Raw genomic sequence first — 18,654 nt, forward strand, 5'->3', positions numbered from 1 at the left:
AGAATGGAATGCCTAATTCCCCTTCAGAACTGGGAATAGCCTCTGGGGCCTCAGAGCATGGGAAGCCTGTAGATCTCCCTGAGGCCAGCAGCCAAAATAACATCTGCTAGAAACGACCCAAACATTTCTGCCTTAAACTTAGAAATCTTAGCTGACATATTTGTTTGAAAAACGAGCAGGACCATGTTAGAGAGATCCTTAGGAGACTTCAGGTCTCGGGCTTGATTATGCTCAGCTGCTCTGGCAGGGGTAAAGAGGGCGAAAAGCAGCTGGCATCATTTGCCCACACATGCAGAAGGAGATGCCCTCACTGCACTCATCAGAACACAAGGACTGCTTTATTCATACACGAAGACTGAGGGCTTCGGGCTTTCACTTCCCCAGATGGCCCACATTGCTGTCCAGGTATATGGCATTATGTACTTCATCCCCTGACACACTTCTTTGGGCTCACTACTGCCCTTACTGCAGAGCTGTGCTTAGTTATACAGCTGAGCTCATAGAAAATGTTAACTGGACAGCAGTAGCTGAAGAAGCAATTCAGCCTTTACTTCCTAGTTTATTTGTTCTCTATTATTTATCGTTCACAGCACAGCAACAAAACAGGTTTTAGTTTGTTGAACATGTATGGCTAAATTCTGAATACCTTATTCTGTTTTCTGATGCCAAAAATATGTTCCAGAACATACACAAAAAAACAGAGCTAATGCCTGCAATAGGATTTCTACCTAAGAGCTAAGTGTTCATCAACAGAGACATGTGTGTTACAATAAGACATGCTGAACACACACACGACCTGATATTAACATTTTAGATTTACTTTGTAACAGTAATTATGCATCGTTCACCCAAATGGGAAGTTTATCCACAGACAGAAAAAGCTTGTGATCATTTCAGAGCCGTTATGTGGTGTTGAATACAGAATGCAATTGCTGTTGGGAAGCCAGTTTCATGACAAATGGATGAAGAGACTGTGATGTATGTATGAAACCCAATTTGTCCACAGCTCTGGCACTTTTGAAAAGTAGGGAAATTAAAAATAAGCATAGTTTTTAGTGGCAGTGGTCAAACAAGCTAACAAAAGCAAAGGAATTCTGAGCATTTGCCTCAATAGCCTCTTTTGTCATTCCTCAGAATTAGCAAAGATGAACCTCTGAGAGTAGGGGAGTGCTGTTGAGGGCTTAGAGAGAACAAATAATCTGGCCAGTCTACCTAGCAGGCCCTGACTCCTCACTGAGGAGGCCAGTGATTGTTATTCACTAACTTCAACTTTGTTCCGCATCCACCCTTTGATCTCCCGTTGCATGGAAAGCAAGGACCTCTGCCCCAGCCTGACCATTCGCAGGGCATTCATCCACCCAGAGTGGTGAAGAGAGGGTTGTGCAAACAGAGAGTCTTTTCTCCCTCCTGACTCCAGAACAACGAGGATAGGGGGCAGATGAGTAGAGGCCCGTGGGCAGCAATTACGTATGATTGCCAAGTGAGCAGGAGAGATCAGAGCTTAGCTAGCCAGCTTGACTTTCCCACCCATATTCTCCCTTGACTTTTCCCATTGCATCCATGGTGACTGCTTTAATTTCTTTTGCAGAGCACAGTTCATCTGTTCTGCCCACTGAGACTTTAATGTTGCTGACTTTGAAAACTTTTATGCAAGACACTTTCATGCGATTTTTCTGTAGTCATAGTGGGTAGGGAAAGCTAGTTCTCAAGACTCTGGTTTTCTCAGGTCCCCGGAACTAATGGAACCATAACACCATCCTTGGATTCAGGCCCATTGCCCTGGGGGTGCAGTTGCCCCCCAGGCCCGGCATTTCAAAGGGGCCCAGAGCTCCAGCTGCCACTACTGCCAAAGCAGCAGTGGCAATGGCTGGAGCTCTGGGCCCTGCTGAGACACTGCAGAGCACTGTACTACATTTCCACAAGCATCTCTGAGGGAGCTTGCAGGGAGGGGCTAGGGCTGCCTGCTTTAAGCCACACCGCTTCTACACTTGGCCTCACCCATTCCTGGGGCAGAACAACCCCCCCCCCACACACACACTGGCTGTTGGCTCTGCTGCTCAAAATAGTCCAACTGGAAAGGAGAAAGATGTGATAGCTGTCTATATTTGAATTATCTCCATTACAATTATCGAGATAAGTCTGTGGGATCTGGGACTGCTGGACAATTTGTGTTCATTATGGTTGATTCAGGCTGCTTTTTAGTATGACCTTCTTAGTTATCAGTCTATACGATACTCATTAACATGGTATCTGAGCACATTACAAAATGGCGTTATGTCCAATGTATAATTTACTTAGTGTTGACTTTTGGTGCTCTTGCTTCTGCCATTGGGGCAGGGGGCTGGACTTGATGGCCTCTCGAGGTCCCTTCCAGTCCTAGTATTCTATGATTCTACGATTGTACAGGAAGGAAAAGTTTCCACTAGTGACATTAATGATAATGACAATGAATAATGAACGCTGCTGTTATCCTGTATACAGTGAGACTTGTGATCCATCTAATATTTTGAGGAAGGGATTTGCCAAAGCCATTGATCAACCACTAGGAAAATGTTGCCTCGTGCTCTCATCTTTTTCGTTCAGCCATCCATTGTCCCTCAAGAGCACAGTATTGTGTAAGATTATGCGTATAAAGAGAGTAGTCACTGAAGTAGTTTGAGCCCGACACATTTATTATCTGAAGATTCAAATCAGAGCATTGAAGTTGTTTTCGTGAGGAATCAACCTTTGTCTCTACAGTGACCATGTTAGTACAGGTTGAACCTCTCTAATCCAGAACTCTTTCTTCCAGCAACATCCATAATCCAGAATGATTTTAGTGAGCCAGATGACTACTTATCATGGATGTGGCCAAGTATCCTGTGGCCCCATGAAGTTTGTTTTCAGCCACCAGTCCTGGCTCTCATTGTTCTATGCTGTTATTTAGCTCTAATTTATCCCTAAATGTCTTCTAAGACCTTGGTAAGCAGTGGAAATGTTGGTAATGCTGATAGATAATACTGACTTCCTATGGTCTGGCAAATTCTCTTGTTCAGTGGCGGTCAGGTTCCCAGGGCTCTGGATTAGAGCGGTTCAACCAATATCACCCTAACCTACTTAATAAGTAGGCTGTCACAATAGCTGGTCTGTTCTTCCATGGGAACAATGCCTTTCGATAGCTGAGCTTGAAAGTCACAGCTTCATGGATCACTGTGGCTAAGTCAGCATCAGTCAGAGATGGAGCAAAGCATTTTTGCCAGCTGTTCCTATTTAAGGATCTAATTGTCACCTAGTATGCTGAGCTTGCAGACTTGTTTGGGTGATTGGAATTGGACCCTCTTGAGCTAAGTTGATGTTATGACTGTTGCTAGTTCTGCTAAATATTTCTTTTTTCCAGATCACAGCCATATTCATCATTCTTGTATTTCACTTCAATCCGGAGCTTATCAGTTACACATGAATTTCATTTGGACACAAGGAGAGACAGTCCATAATAGTGCTGTTAGCATTTGCTGCGATGGACTGAGTACTGGGAATCTGTTGTGCAGTGTTAAAACTGAGATGATCAATCTCCCCCTTCATGTTTTATGTGTTTATTGAGTAGGCTCAGAATACATTTACAGCTTTGTGCAACTGCAAAATGGATACATGTTTCAGGCTGTCTTGAAGTTTACTTCCTTTCTGAATGTATCAAGAGAGATTAAAATACTCCAGATCTTTCATTATTTGCTCCGTAGATGTGTAGTGCATAATGATGTTACAACAATAGATAACAACTTGTCACAGTAACTCAACATAGGGAAAATTTAATCCTAATAAATCCAACATCTACATTGCAAAATATGGAATAAGTGCACACTCTGCACTTGCACAACAGTGCAAAAGTAAATTCTTAGAGGGATTAAATGACTGCAAAATGGGACATATTCTGGCTGGTTCAGATAAATATCCAGGAGTTTGGGTGCTCTTTGAAGCTTCTTGAAGAACCCCTGAACTCTCACCTCAAAACCTACTATCCACCCAGAAACATCTCAATTGTCTCTTGGAAGAGACCTCTTCCTCTTCATTGAAATAGCAGGTCAGTTCTCACTCCATTGCTCTTGAGGTCTGGGCTTATTTCCTTTAAGTCCCTTTGACCACCAAGTTCTTATTCTCTCTTCCCCCCGATTTCTCCTCAAATCATCATCACATCTATTCTCCTGCCTTTTCTGACTGCTGCCTCCCTCTGCTGTTGACATTGCTTAGTATTAAATAAAGAGGAGTCTTTTCCTATAAAAGAGAAAAGGTATTTTAAAATTAAAATACAGATTTTTTTTCCTTTTCCTTCACTGATTCAATCTTCACATAAAGAGGAGAAACTTCTATGGGAGCTGTTTATCTTGTCGGGATTGAGTTCAGTCTCAATATTTTGTGCATTAGCATTTTGAGAAAGTCTGGAGAGTAAGATCAGCTGCATCTTGATTCTTCTAAATATATAAAATGATCAGATACTATATATAGAGTGATTAACATCAGTCATTCTCTCTCTGATTACAGAAGTAGTTTGTTGCAGTCAGTTTCTCTTTGAAAATGAGTAGTATACCAATGGATTACTTATTTTATCCGGTGTAGGGGGTGGGTAACAATTGTGTTTTATAAAGAGAAGACATCTTAATCATTGCTAATCTAACCTATGTCTTTTTTTTTCTTTAACGGGGTAGAATAAATCTTATCAAATTCTGTCTTGGGGCACTATAAATAGTGTAAACAATGGGTGTTTTTTAAATGCAAAGACAACATAAGAGGCTGGTATCTTTTTACATGATAGTTGCCTAATTGTTAAAAAGTTAATTATTTTGGTGCCACAGAACACACACTCTACTTGTTTAACTACAGGACATGGTAATTATTAACTTATACCCCCACCACACTATCGGACTTTAAGCAAATGACACATTGATTTAAACAGGAAATTCTGCTTTAAAATTGCTCGCACCATATAACCTAAAGCTTTAAACTGATTTTTAAATTTGACTGTTAAGTATTCAATTCAAACCCAATTGAAATCCATGGAGAGTCTTCCATGAATTTGAGCTGGCATTGCACAAGATCCTAAAGGTTTCTCTGCTATAGTTCTTGGTATCCCATATTGTGTGGACTTAGTCTAATATATAAGGTAACAGCTTATCAGAACATATCTAGTATATGCCGATAAAGTAGATTTTATTGATAAAGGTTACTGTTCTGTTTTCAGGGAAGTGAAACCAGTGTACAACCTCATTAAAATCATCTTCAAGTGACAAAGCGTTTATCAGATGTATACATGAGTTCTGCTTTTGGACAGATACATAATCATTCTACACTTTTGTGTATTTGAGCTGAGAAATTGTTTAGTCTTTTTATTATAACTAGGCTCAGGTTTTTTTTCTGAAAGTTAAACACTTGAAAGAAGACTTTTGTGGTAATCTGGTTGTAGTTATAGACATTAAAAATCTTTAGATTCCTTTCACAACTTTATTTGCATCCTCAAACTGTGAGAAACTTGAAAAACATAGTTCTGTTTTATTTTTCCCATCAGTAATGGAATTTTCCTATTTGTGGTAGAATGATCTTATATCACTGAGGCACAATATGCCCCCAACTTTTCCTGTATACATTACTTTATAATAGTAATTAGATGCCTGAGATTAGATTTACAATCATAATCCCTTGAGTGTTTTCAGTTTTAAATCTCCCAGCTCTTTTAGAATATTTTAGGGCTGTAATGTTGCATTAGATTTTAATTTTTTGAAACAATATTAATACTAAGTGCTTGGTCAAGGTTACAGATGGAAGAATAAACAAAGGTCTTTAATAGCAATGATGGATGGAAAAAACTGATGGTGGCCTCAGTTCATAAGAAATATTTATAGAAAGAGGAAACAACAGATAGACTAGAAAAGATAGTTTTAAGAGGCGGAAAAGAAATATTTCAAAGTCAGACTTGAAATGTTGCAGTGAGTGACAAAAGCTTGGAAGAGACTTCCAGGGAGCTGGAGCTTGGACTGAGGAAGTTTGGAATTAGATCAAATTCAGGTCGAGGTCAGAATTTGTGAAAGGTGGAATGAAGGAATTTACTAGTAGATGAGTAAAGTTTTATTTAGCTGAGTTATTTGTAGGTTCATAGATTTTTAATGCCAGCAGGGAGCATTATGATAATCTAGTTTGACTTATTGCATAACGAGAGGGCCATGTATTTCATCTGACGATTCTCGCACAGAGGCCAGAACTGAAGCTGAGCTGACGCTTACCCAGTTTAGATTTAAAACTTCAAAGCAACAGAGAATTTGTAACATCCCTTGGTACATTGTTACAATGGTTTATTACCTTTATTGTTAAAAATTTACCATTCATTGATTCCACCTTCCAGCTATGAGAATTTATCTAGCTTTGTCTAGTGGATTGAAGAGCCTTCTCCTATGGAGTGTATTCTCCCTGTTGAGCAATTTGCAGACAGTAATCAAGTTGAAATTATCTTTCTTCTCCATAAACTTAAACCAGAATATGCTCCTTTTAGTTTTACAATGAAAGGCTTATTTTCCAGAGCTGAAATCATTTTTGAAGGTCTCACCTGAACAATCTCCAGTTTTTCAATATTCTTTTCGAAGTATCATCTCCAGACTTCATAATTCAGAGGTGATCTCACCAATGCTGTGTTATGAATCACTGTTTAGATATTGTTTGTGTTATAAATTGGAACCATATTTGTAACTGGATTCAGAGACAACCAGCAACCCTGGGGACCACTTACAGTTTTATACATTGTAAAACCAGAAGAGACCATTATGATAATCTTTTGTGACCTCCTGTGGTGAGGCAGCATGGCTGCCCAATGCTGGGAGCCTTTTTGGATTGAGCCTGGCTCTGCCCAGTCACCTGACTGGAAGTCAGGAGGTGGGATCAGGACTATAAAACCACAGCCTGAGGCCTCATTCAGGGCCAGCCTCCAGAGGAATGAGAGATCAGCTCAGAGCTCCCAGCTTGGGGGGCTGAGGACCTGCTGAGAGTGGCAGGCTGGATCGGACCCCCGGGACTCCTGTCTGATCCTGGAACCTTGGGAAACCCTGGAAGGACTCACCTGACCCCAAGGAGCAACTGCAACCTCATTCCTGGCCCAGTCAGTGGGTGGCCATCCTGCCCTTCTACTCCTTCTCTATAACACATGCTGTAAGACTTCCCTTTATTAATTCCTGTTTTGTTTTAGATCGTATCTTTTACAAGAATATTGTCTTGATTTATCTGGATAAAGAATCCATCACAACCCTGAGCAGATTGTTCCAGTGGTTAATTATCTCAGCTGCCTTATTTCTAGTCTAGCTTCGGTTTACAGCTTGGGATCTAATTTATACCTTTGCCACCTAAGCTGAAGAATCCTTTGTCAGATTTCTGTTTCACATGCAGGTACTCACAGATCCAGTGATCAAGTTACCCCTTAACTTTTTCTTTATTAGGCTTATGGAACTCCCTCCATTTGCTTTACCACTGTAAGTCATGTTTTCCAATCCTTTAATCGTTCTCATGGCTCTTCTTTGACCCATCAAAATCCTTCTTGAATTGTGGTTACCAGAACTGGATACAGTATGCCAGTAGCACTCGCACCAAGTCTGGAGCCAAAGTAATATAATCTCCACAGTGAATACTTCTCTGGCTGTACATGCAAGAATCATACTAGGCATTTTTCCCCCTCACCATCTGTAATGTTGGAAGTTTTCCAGGAACAACTGAGAGAACCAAATCAGGATAAATTGCTTAAAACAGGGCTGGTTACAACACAAGACTGGGAGTACTCCACTATAAGGCACCAGACCAGTCAGACATAGCACTTTTGTTGCCACATTCGCCAGCAAGAAGTCACACAAGTAATTCCCTCAGACACTCCAGCTTCCCTTGTGCCACAACCAGTATCCCTCTTTACACAGATGAGAAGTGTTATGAAAACCAATCTCACCAAATCTGAGTAGGATCTTCTAGTCCCAAGGGACTAGCCACGTTCCCAGGTCAATGTGTACCTTAGATATATATTACCAAAAGAGCACGTTGTGCCTAAAATCTAAAGGTTTATAAATAAAAAGAAAGAAGAGGGTGAGAGTAAAATTGCTGAAGCAATCAAATTACATACACCAACCACAATGGCCCTGGCTATATTACCCCTTATTTTCGGAAGGGTCATGTAAATTAAGCCTGCTCAAAAATGCAAATGAGGTGCTGTATATTCATATCAGCACCTCATTCGCATAATGGCAGGCACCCAGTCCATTGAAAGCGCTGATTTTGAACGAAAGGTATCTGTGTAGCCGTGGTTCCAAATTGGGAAGTAGGGTGCTTTCAAAATTGGGGCACCCTTTTGAAGGAACCATGGCTACACAGCTTACTATTCATATCCGCTCCTCATTTGTATTTTCCAGTGGCCATAATTTACATGCTGTTTCCGAAAGGGATGGCTAGCATACCCATGGCCAAAGTTCTTGATGCAGGCTCACAGGAGTGGTGGAATAGGCTCTTATCTTTAATAGACACTCTGATATTTGTGTGGTTAAAGCTGCCCCACATCTACCACGTCATACCCTCCCAGTGTGGTGGCGGTGTTGTTGGACTGGTTGACCCTCATTGTCTTGGTCTTTCCCTTGTTAATGTTCAGTCCATTCACAGAGGCAGTTTTGCATAGTGTTGTAAACTTTGTCCATGCTTTCATGTTGGTGTGAAGGGTGGGGGGTGACATCATCAGCAAAATCGATGTCTTCTAGCTGTTTTAAAAGTGTCCACTGAATGCTCCGTTGATGGCCATGTGTTGTCTTGTTCATAATCCAGTTCATTGTGATCAAGAACAGGAAACAAGAAGGGTGACAATAGGCATGCTTGCTGCAGTTCTTTGTTCCTAGACATATACTTTTATATTTTGTCTTATTGATTGCTTGCACCCAGCTTATCAAATGATCCAGATCACTCTATATCAGTCACTTGTCTTCTTAGCATTCCCCCTGTTCTTTGTGTCATCTGTGAATTTTATCAGTCATTTGGGACCAAGAATGGATCTGTGCACGAATCCCCCTAGAAACACATCCTCTTGATGTTATGTCCTTGTTTACAATTTCTTCTTTTAGAACAGTCATGTATCCAGCATTTAATCCATTTAATGTGTTCCATTTTGATTTTTGTGTAATTCTTGTTTTCTAATCAAAATGCCACGCAGTGACAAGCAATATTGCCTCCAATGGTTTCCATCCCATCTCTGGAATAATTTTGTTATATGCACCAAGACATGGGTGAATGTGCACCAGCACTATGAACAAAAAAACTGCCTTCCAGATACTTCAAAATTGCTACGTCCTTTTTTAACAGCAATGAAGGGTCCTGTGGCACCTTATAGACTAACAGAAAAGTTTTGAGCATGAGCTTTCGTGAGCACAGACTCACTTCATCAGATGAAGTTGCTGTTACAGATCCAGACTAACACGGCTACCCCTCCGATACTTACTTCCTTTTTGTCACCAACCCATGATGCCATCTGATTTTATGTTCCTTGGCCCTCAGAATGTTATCCTCATTAACCTTACCTGACAGAGCGTTCCAAAATTTATTCTCATGTGAAAAAGATGCTTCCTGACTTCTGTCTCGAAATTTGTCTTTAGTTTCTACCTTTTGCTCTCTTGTCCTTTTATATGTATTAGGCTGAAAATAGAAACTTGTGGTCAGTGAGTCTATGCTTTAAAATAAATTTCAATTAACTCCTTAGGAAAAAAGTAAAAAGAATGGTAGTTTGGTGTGGAGTGGTTTAACTAGCATTAACTAGCATGTCAGTAGAGGAGCATGAGAAAGTGCCCGTGATTTTGTGAGTAACCTGGTTAGGTCCAGTGATGGTATTTCCAGAGAAGATATGTGGACGAAGCTGGCAGCAGGCTTTGTTGCAGGGAAAGGTTCCGGGACTGGTGTTCCTGGGGTATAGACTGTGGCTGTTAGTAAGGATCCTCATGAGGTTGGGAGGTTGTCTGTAGGAGAGAACAGACATGTCACCCAGGGCCTTCTGGAGTGTAGCATCCTGATTAAGGATAGGTTGTAGGTCTTTAATAATTCGTTGCAGTGGTCTGAGTTGGGGGCTGTAGGTGATGACCAGTGGTGTTCTGTTCTTGGCTTTTTTGGGCTGATCATGGAGTAGCTGGTTTCTGGGTATGCGTCTGGCCCTGTCGATTTGTTTTTTTATTTCTCCTGGGCTACGTCTACACGTGAAGCCTACATCGAAATAGGCTATTTCGATGAATAACGTCTACACGTCCTCCAGGGCTGGCAACGTCGATGTTCAACTTTGACGTTGCGCAGCACAATATCGAAATAGGCGCAGCGAGGGAACGTCTACACACCAAAGTAGCACACATGAAATAGGGATGCCAGGCACAGCTGCAGACAGGGTCACAGGGCGGACTAGCGCTTCCGGGGCAACAGCTAGCCGCTCCCTTAAAGGGCCCCTCCCAGACACACTCAGCCTGCACAGCACGCGGTCTAAGGAGCCATAGGCACACAGACCCCGGGCGACGCAGGCATGGACCCCCAGCAGCAGCAGCAGCAGCAGCAGCAGCCAGAAGTCCACCCAGCCCTCCCGGCAGGAGCAGGGCTTGCCCTGCTCCATGCCATGCGGGAGGCAGCTGACCACCTCCTTGCTATACCGGAGGAGGAGCTGCCCCCAGGGCAGCAGGGCTCAACCCCCAACCCTGCAGCACCCCGCCCCCACCCCCGCCTCACACGCTGGCGGCTGTGGAGCTACCCCACCAGCACCGACTGGTGGGAGCGGCTGGTGCTTGGGGAGTGGGACGACAACCGCTGGCTCAGGAACTTCAGGGTGAGCCGGCAGACATTTATGGAGCTGTGCCAGTGGCTCACCCCCGCACTCAGGCACCAGGACACCGCCATGCGGCGTGCCCTCACAGTGGAGAAATGGGTCGGCATCGCTGTCTGGAAGCTGGCCACTCCCGACAGCTACCGATCCGTGGGGCAGCAGTGTGGTGTCAGCAAGGCCACCGTCGGGGCTGTCCTCATGGAGGTAAGAGAACCCACGGGGGGAAGGCAGGGCAGGGGAGGGGGGCCCGGGCAGAGGAAGGCAGGAGAGGGGAGGGGAGGCCAGGGCAGGGCAGAGGAGGGTGGGGGAGGGCAGGGCAGGGCAGGGGAGGGGAGGGCCACGCACACCCTGCTCACCCCTCATTGGTGCTGTCCCATGTGCTTTCCCTGCAGGTGGTGCGTGCCATCAATGCCATGCTCCTGCACAGGCTCGTGCAGCTGGGGGACCCAGATGCCGCCATCGTGGCCTTTGCCACCCTGGGCTTCCCCAATTGCTTCGGGGCTCTGGATGGGACTCACATCCCCATCTGCGCCCTGCATCACAGTGGAGGACGCTACATGAATCGCAAGGGCTACCATTCTGTTGTCCTCCAGGCCTTGGTGGACAGCCGAGGCCGTTTCCAGGACATTTATGTGGGCTGGCCTGGCAGCACCCACGACGCCCGGGTTTTCCGGAACTCGGGCCTGTGCCGCTGGCTGGAGGCAGGGACCTACATCCCCCAGCGGGAGATCCCTCTGGGGGACACCACCATGCCCCTCTGCGTCATTGCAGATGCGGCATACCCCCTCCGGCCCTGGCTCATGCACCCGTACACGGGCCATCTCTCTGCTAGCCAGGAGTGCTTCAACCAGTGCCTGAACCACGCGCGCCAGGTGGTGGAGCGCTCATTTGGCCGCCTGAAAGGACGCTGGAGATGTCTCCTGACCCCCCTGGATGCAGGCCCCAACAACATCCCCCTGATTGTGGGTGCCTGCTGCGCCCTGCACAATTTGGTGGAGAGCAAGGGGGAGGCCTTTTTCCAGGGCTGGGCTGTGGAGGCCGGCAGGGCCGACGTGCAGCCACCCGCTGCCCCCAGTCGTCAGGTGGACCCCGAAGGGACCCGGGTCCAGGAGGCCCTGCGGGCTCACTTCGATGATGAGGCCGCGGGGTGAACTCTGCCAGGCCCCCCACTGCCCGCCCCTTCCTCCACCACACTCCCTGCCCCAACGCCCACACCATGGAGCACCCAACCGCATCCCCCTCCCACTTTTCCTGGACAAATGACAGCACGCACTTGTGGCTGAACTTAAACTGCTTTTTCTTTTAGAACTTTTTTTTTTAACTATAAATATAAAACAAGAACAAACTATATGCAACATGTGTGGAACCAAAGTAATATGTACAAATAAAACAATAGTAATAAAAAAGTGTGTTCAGTAATAAAAAGAAAACCAGGAATGATAAAGGGGAGAACTATTTACATGGGGGGGACGGGGCAAACGGGGGGCACAAAATAATAAGTCCCAACTATACAAGGGGGGGGGGCCACATCCCGGGCCCCTCGCCCCTAAAGTCCGGCACTGGGCGTGGGCGGCCGGGAGCCCCGCCGCGGCCGCAGCCCTGTCCAGGGCTGGCTGGGGGCGGGGCAGACCGGAAGATATGCCTGGCGAGTCTCAGCTGGCTCCAGGGGTCCCTCGGCGCTCCGGCCCTCGGCGGTGGGTGGCGGGGCGACGGCGGATGGGACGGCGACGTGCGGAGCAGCTGGTGGTGCGGCGGGTGGAGCAGGCACGTTGGGTGCTGTGGCGGCCGGCGCGGCATGGGGGGCCACGTAGTCCACCAGGCGGTTGAAAGTCTCCATGTAGGCCCCCCATGCCTCTTGGCGCCAGGCCAGCGCCCGCTCCTGCAGCTGCAGGTGCTGCTCCGTGACCTCCAGCTGCCGACAGTGGATGGCCAGCAGCTGGGGGTCCGTTGCCGTCGGCTGGTGGTGGCGCGGGGTCCGCCGTCTAGCCCGCCGTGGGGCCGGTCGGTCCTCGGCCGAGGGGCTTGCCTGGAGCGATGGTCCCGGAGGGCTCTCCGGGATGACTGACGCCTCGCCGGCGCTCTCTTCCGGTCCTTCTGATGGTGCAGGTGCGGGACACAGGAGAGGAGGGGGGGAAGAAGAATGGAGACAGGCGTTAGTGTGGGCCCCGAGCCGTGGCCTTTGTCCCCCCAGCCCTGTGCTGCAGGTTCCCCATCCCCGTCCCTGGGAGATGCTGCTGTGATGGATGGGGTTCAGGGGTCCCCCTGCACTGCACCCCGTCCCCTGGTGGGAGCGACTCTCACTTTACTCCGCAGGGTCTGACAGGAGAGGTTTCTTAGGCCACAGATGCCCAGTTTCTCCCAGGAGTGACAGCACCAGCTGTCGGAAGAGACAGTCCTTCCAACCCGTCGTGGGGAGAAGACCCCAAGGGGTGCCCCTCTGGGATGCAGCTTTCCCCCTCCTCAGGCTGGCTGCCTTCCAGCTCTCCCTTCCCCTAGCCTCTACCTGTGGCCCCCGCCCTCCCCCCGCAATTCAAAGCCAGCTCGGCTCCTCCCTCCTCTTTGTTCAGGGCAGAGGTGTCACCTGCCAGCTGTAGCCCCAGGATCCTCCTTTGCCCCTGGGAGCTATTCGGCTCTTGTTGCTCATATGTAGCCTGAGTCTCCCTTTTGCACTCCCCCCACTCCATCATATGCTGCTGCTGCTGCTGTTGCTGCTGCTGCTGCTGCTGCTGCGGGGTGTCCAACCCCCTCCTCCCGGGTGCCCCTCGAAGTTCCGCTCCCCCCTGCCCCGGGGATGGGGCATGGCACTGTCGTGCGGGGTGGGGGGGGGCAGGGGCTGATGCACTGCTGTGAGGGACATGGCCCTGCTGTCCTTGGGGCCATGGCCATGTGAGCATGTGGGGGGCGCTGGACACATATCTATTACCCCCCGCCCCTCAAGCCCAGGGGTGTACACCAGAGGGGGGTACATACCTGTCGGTCCACTCCCACGGTCCGGAGATCCCCAGGGGGTGGAGGCCCGGCTGTTGCTCCGGGATGGCAGGAGGAGGATCTGCAGCTCGGATTCTGCGGAGGAGGAGTCCCCCTCCTCCTCCTCCTCCTCCTCCTCCTGCCGCGATGTCCCGGGGGTGGGCTCCGGGGGAGCCCCCGGGGTGCGGGGCTTACCTCTGGGGCGGACTCCGGCTGAACGGCCTGCTGGGGCTCGTCGGCCAAAGTATCAAGGGTGGCCGGAGGGGAGGAGGTGTGCCGGGGGCCCAGGATGTCCCTGAGCTCCCTGTAAAAGGGGCAAGTGACGGGTGCGGCCCCAGATCGTCCGGCCGCATCCCGGGCCCGGGAGTAACCCTGCCGCAGCTCCTTGACCTTACTCCTGACGTGATCAGGAGTGCGGGCAGGGTGACCCCGGGCTGCCAGGCCGTCGGCCAGCCGAGCGAACGCATCCGCATTCCGCCTCTTGCTCCCCATTACCTGGAACACCTCCTCCGCGCTCGAGAGCCCCAGCAGGTCCTGCAGCTCAGCCTCCGTCCAGGAGGGGCCCCGCTGCCGCTTGCCAGCCTGGCTGCCTGCCTGGCTGGGCTGGCTGCCCTGGCTCCCCTTGGGGGGCGTCCCCTGGGGGCGCTGGGGGGGCTGCCGGGCAGCCATCGCAGCAGGGGTGGCTCTCTGTGCTGGCTGAGGAACGTGCAGGCTGGCCGCGTGTCTGGGCTGCCGCCTGCATGTTCCCTCAGCTTCCTGCACAGGAAGGGAGGGGGAGGGGACCTTTAAGGGGCCGCTCCACGCGGCCACCATTGAGCTCAGGGGCTGCAGAGAGCGTCTCTCAACCCCTCAGCTGATGGCCGCCATGGAGGACCCCACAATTTCGACGTTGCGGGACGCGCAACAACTACACGGTCCCTACTTCGACGTTGAACGTCAAAGTAGGGCGCTATTCCTATCCCCTCATGGGGTTAGCGAGTTCGACGTCTCGCCGCTTAACGTCGAAGTTAACTTCGAAATAGCACCCGACGCGTGTAGCCGTGATGGGCGCTATTTCGAAGTTAGTGCCTCTACTTCGAAGTAGCGTGCATCTGTAGACACGGCTCTGGTGGGTAATTCAGGTTTATGAATATTTGGTAAAGTTCTTGTAGTTATACCATCGCTGGACCTAACCAGTTTACTCACAGAATCATGGGCACTTTCTCATGCTCCTCTACTAACATCATACATGCCATCATGTGTCAACAATGCCCAGATGCTTTGTGTATTGGACAGACTTCTAACTCCCTTAGACAAAGGGTCAATGGGCACAAAACAGACATTAAAACACTCCAGATCCACAAACCAGTTGGTCAACATTTTAATGGAATGGGCCATTCTGTCAATGACCTCAAGGTATGTGTGTTACTGAAAAGAAATTATCGCTCCTTTGTAGAAAGAGAAGCGGACGAATTGACATTTATATTCAAATTCGGAACATTAACACATGGTTTAAATCGTGATGGGAACTTTCTGAGTCACTATAGGGGCTCGTCTGCATACTTAACTCAATCTAATTCTCGACCTTCCCCCCCACCCCTCCACTCTCTGATTTGCTCACCTCGATTATCTTTTTCTGATTTGTCCTCCTTGCTTCCTGTTTTTGGTTCTCTATGTCTTAAATATTGAGTCTGTTCTGGTCTGGATATGGTCTGAAGAAGTGGGTCTGTCCCACGAAAGCTCACCTAATAGACCATTTTGCTAGTCTTTAAAGTGCTACTTGACTGCTTTTTGTTTTGGTACTTTATTACATTACTCTAATGTTGTTAGCTTTTTTGGATTATTTTGTATATCTAATGAGGCCAAGAAATAGTTATTGTGGGACTTTAATAGACACTCTGATATTTGTGTGGTTAAAGCTTCAAACATAATTTATAACAGGGTGGCAAATCCCAATCCCAACTTTGCCTTAGTAGCCATGCTGGTCATTTCTCAATGCCTAAGGTTTGGGAACAGAGGAATGTTAATGTCCACCTCACAAAGTCTAATTGTCTTTCTTATTGGCATGTAGTAGCTCGTCCATACAATTCCATAGCAGCTGCCTTGTTCCACCTCTTAGTGTAGAGGTGAGAAAACTTTTTTTCTTTTGGGCCCACCTTTTGTCCCTGGAATTAGGAGGCTCCCTACCAACCTGTCTAATCCAAACAAATGGAAATTTTTGTTATGTCCCATGAAAGGAAAAACCAACTTTTTGGCACATATAAGAAAAGAAGTACATAGAATGTAAAAACTTTATTAATCAGTATATAAAGGTGAATGTATATACATAAAAACAATAACATGTATCCACAGTTTTAATGAGATGGGTGAGCTTGATACCCAGCAACCATTTGTGCTGCACCCCCCATATGAAATTTCACCCACTCAAAGCTCTGCGCCCCACTTTGCTCACCTCTTATTGGAAGCATCCACTGACCTTTCCAAATGGCTGTGTAAGGAGCCCCATGGAGTTTGTACACTGTACATGGCCCCAAATCCTTCAGCCAAATGCAGCCAGTCTCTGTTGAGGAGGATAGGATTAATATCAAGGAAACAATCTGTAAAACTGCTGTTGAAGTACTGGGTTTCCAAACACACCAGGACTGGTTTGAAGACAAGGACAAAGATACCTGTGCTGCTCTTGATGAGATTCATAACACACCTGGCTTGGATCAATGATAAAAAGAATGCCTCCAGGAAATCAGAATACATTTGAGCTAAGCAGAGGTCACAAGTCAAATTATGAAAATTAAAGAGGACTTGTGGAAATGATGCAATTTTCAAGTATTCTGTGCTGGGCTGAAGGCAGTCTATGGGCTGTGTGATGTTGGCTCTATACTATTGCATTCTGATGATGGCAACATTCGGATTACAGATAAAACTAAAATCACCAAGGGAAAACTGACTGGAGAAAATCTCTGCAAGGATTCCCCCTCAGAGAGTTTGACTTCGTCTTTTCCATCAAGATGATGTCCCCTTGCAGTCTAGAAGAAACAGCATCCAAGCTGCATGTATAGTGTAAGACATGCACAGAGTCCCAGTGTTTCACTATTGACTTAGTCTCCCTTCTCTCTTTCCTTGGCAAAGCTGCTCTATCAGAGTATTTTACAGCTTTGGAGGCAACATTGCAGGAGGCTAAATCTGGCTTCAAGCCCATGTAGATTATGCACCCTCTTCACATGATCCACGTTTAATAATTTATTTATTTTTAAGGCTGGCCCATGATTATCACCTGGTCCAACACTTTGCATTATGTATATGATAGTGGTTTACCTGGTAATTCCTTTATTTGTTCCAGTAATTTTTGGTTGAGCTAAAGCATGTGATGGAGAATTTCCCACACCCTGTGGTAATCACCTTCATCACTGAAAATGTGAAGTTTCCTGTTTGAATATTTTTGTGTTGACTTCACAGAATTGGGCCTTGTTATGTTTTTGTCTGCTAGATGAAAGTCTTCTAGACCAAAGGTCCAGAGAAATGGGGTCTGACTCCCACCCTTCCATTCCTATATTCTGGGATACAGGGGAGAGATCTTACTCTTTTGCAGAAGTGGAAAGATAGACTGGTAAAATTAACTAAAATTTAAGTGTTGCAATGAATGTATTGGTGGACCAACAGGTCAGAACTGGTTATATGTCAAAAGCATGTTAGGAAATCCTTAAGTTTTATCAACCACTTATTGTAGCCTGTGGGAGTTCTTTTTTTTTTCCCCCATTTTAAATTTTATTGAGAACACCAGAATGTTCCTGCTGTTACAGACATTTATCTCCACATCACTGAAAAAGACAGCTGTCACAACACTGTTATTTATTTTTCCTGCTGGGGTTCAGTCATCCATTTGACCAACTCAAGTTAAAAACATCTGCCAGATTCCTTTGGAAAATTCCACATACAACAAGCAGAGATAAGACATAAGTTTAAAGCCAGTGTTCATTTTGCATATTTTGTTGCAGTACTTCTGTTTAACAATAAAGAACAAAAGAATCTCACAAGAAGTTAGTGTACGTGTGGCATTTATTTTAGTGTCAACAGAACATGAAGGGTAAGAGTGAGAAACAATTTTCATTTTCTGCAAGTATGACTTAGATTTTTCTGGTTTTTGCCTCTAAAATTTTTCTGCCATCTCACAACGTGTCCATTGTCACTATTACTACCACTCATTTATTCCTTTATGGGGGTAGTAAATTTAAAAAAAAAGTCTATGATCCTATATCTTATCATTGTGGCTGTTCCATATTTAGGCAGGAGAGGTAGGACTGATACTTGTGCACATTTTTTCAGGTGAAAAAGCACCTGTGATGTCAAAGCCTCACCTGGTGATCTGCTTCTCTTTCACCCTAAAGCTGGCCTGATGTTTGTTTTTTAGTGATTTGGACTGCTTTTATACTGACCTCCATCCAAATGCCATGCCAGCATGAAAGTCCTGCAAGATGCCAAATGTTGACCAAGGGTTAGGAATTTAATTTGGAATATTGTTTTTAGTGTCAGCTTGCCAATTTGACCTGAGACTCTCCAGGGTTGCCCTCCCCCCTGGACAACTGATATTAAGAGCTATAAGAGCTCTGTATCTGGAGGTAGGTCTCAGGACCTACTGCAGTTAACATTTGCACAGTGAACAATACAACTGCAGCACAATTTTTATTGCAATTGATATTAAAATCATACACAGTAATATGGCTTGGGTGATGAACAAGGAAATGAATTCAATTCTCCCCACCTCCCTTGTTGGTAACAAGTGCAACCTGAGTGTACAATTACATATTCCTGGTATAGTCTCGAGGAGTTGAAGGCCCAGCCTCACTCTGCTGATGGTGAGAGAGTATTATAGCAGAGGAAACTAAAAG

The 18,654-nt window shown here is 46.6% G+C and overlaps 1 protein-coding gene and 1 long non-coding RNA gene across 4 annotated transcripts in view; one reads left to right on the top strand and one right to left on the bottom strand.

Moving 5' to 3' along the window:
- Positions 1-18,654, top strand: part of COL4A2 (collagen type IV alpha 2 chain) — a 259,647-nt gene that overhangs the window by 11,091 nt on the left and 229,902 nt on the right. The window lies entirely within an intron of this gene.
- Positions 16,223-18,654, bottom strand: part of LOC142011183 (uncharacterized) — a 78,224-nt gene continuing 75,792 nt past the window's right edge. Inside the window, exon 4 of the long non-coding RNA XR_012644986.1 lies at positions 16,223-16,331. This is a non-coding gene — a long non-coding RNA (uncharacterized LOC142011183). The remainder of the gene's footprint in view (positions 16,332-18,654) is intronic.

Source organism: Carettochelys insculpta, chromosome 1, assembly GCF_033958435.1.
Source record: "Carettochelys insculpta isolate YL-2023 chromosome 1, ASM3395843v1, whole genome shotgun sequence".
NCBI classification, from domain to species: Eukaryota; Metazoa; Chordata; order Testudines; family Carettochelyidae; genus Carettochelys; species Carettochelys insculpta.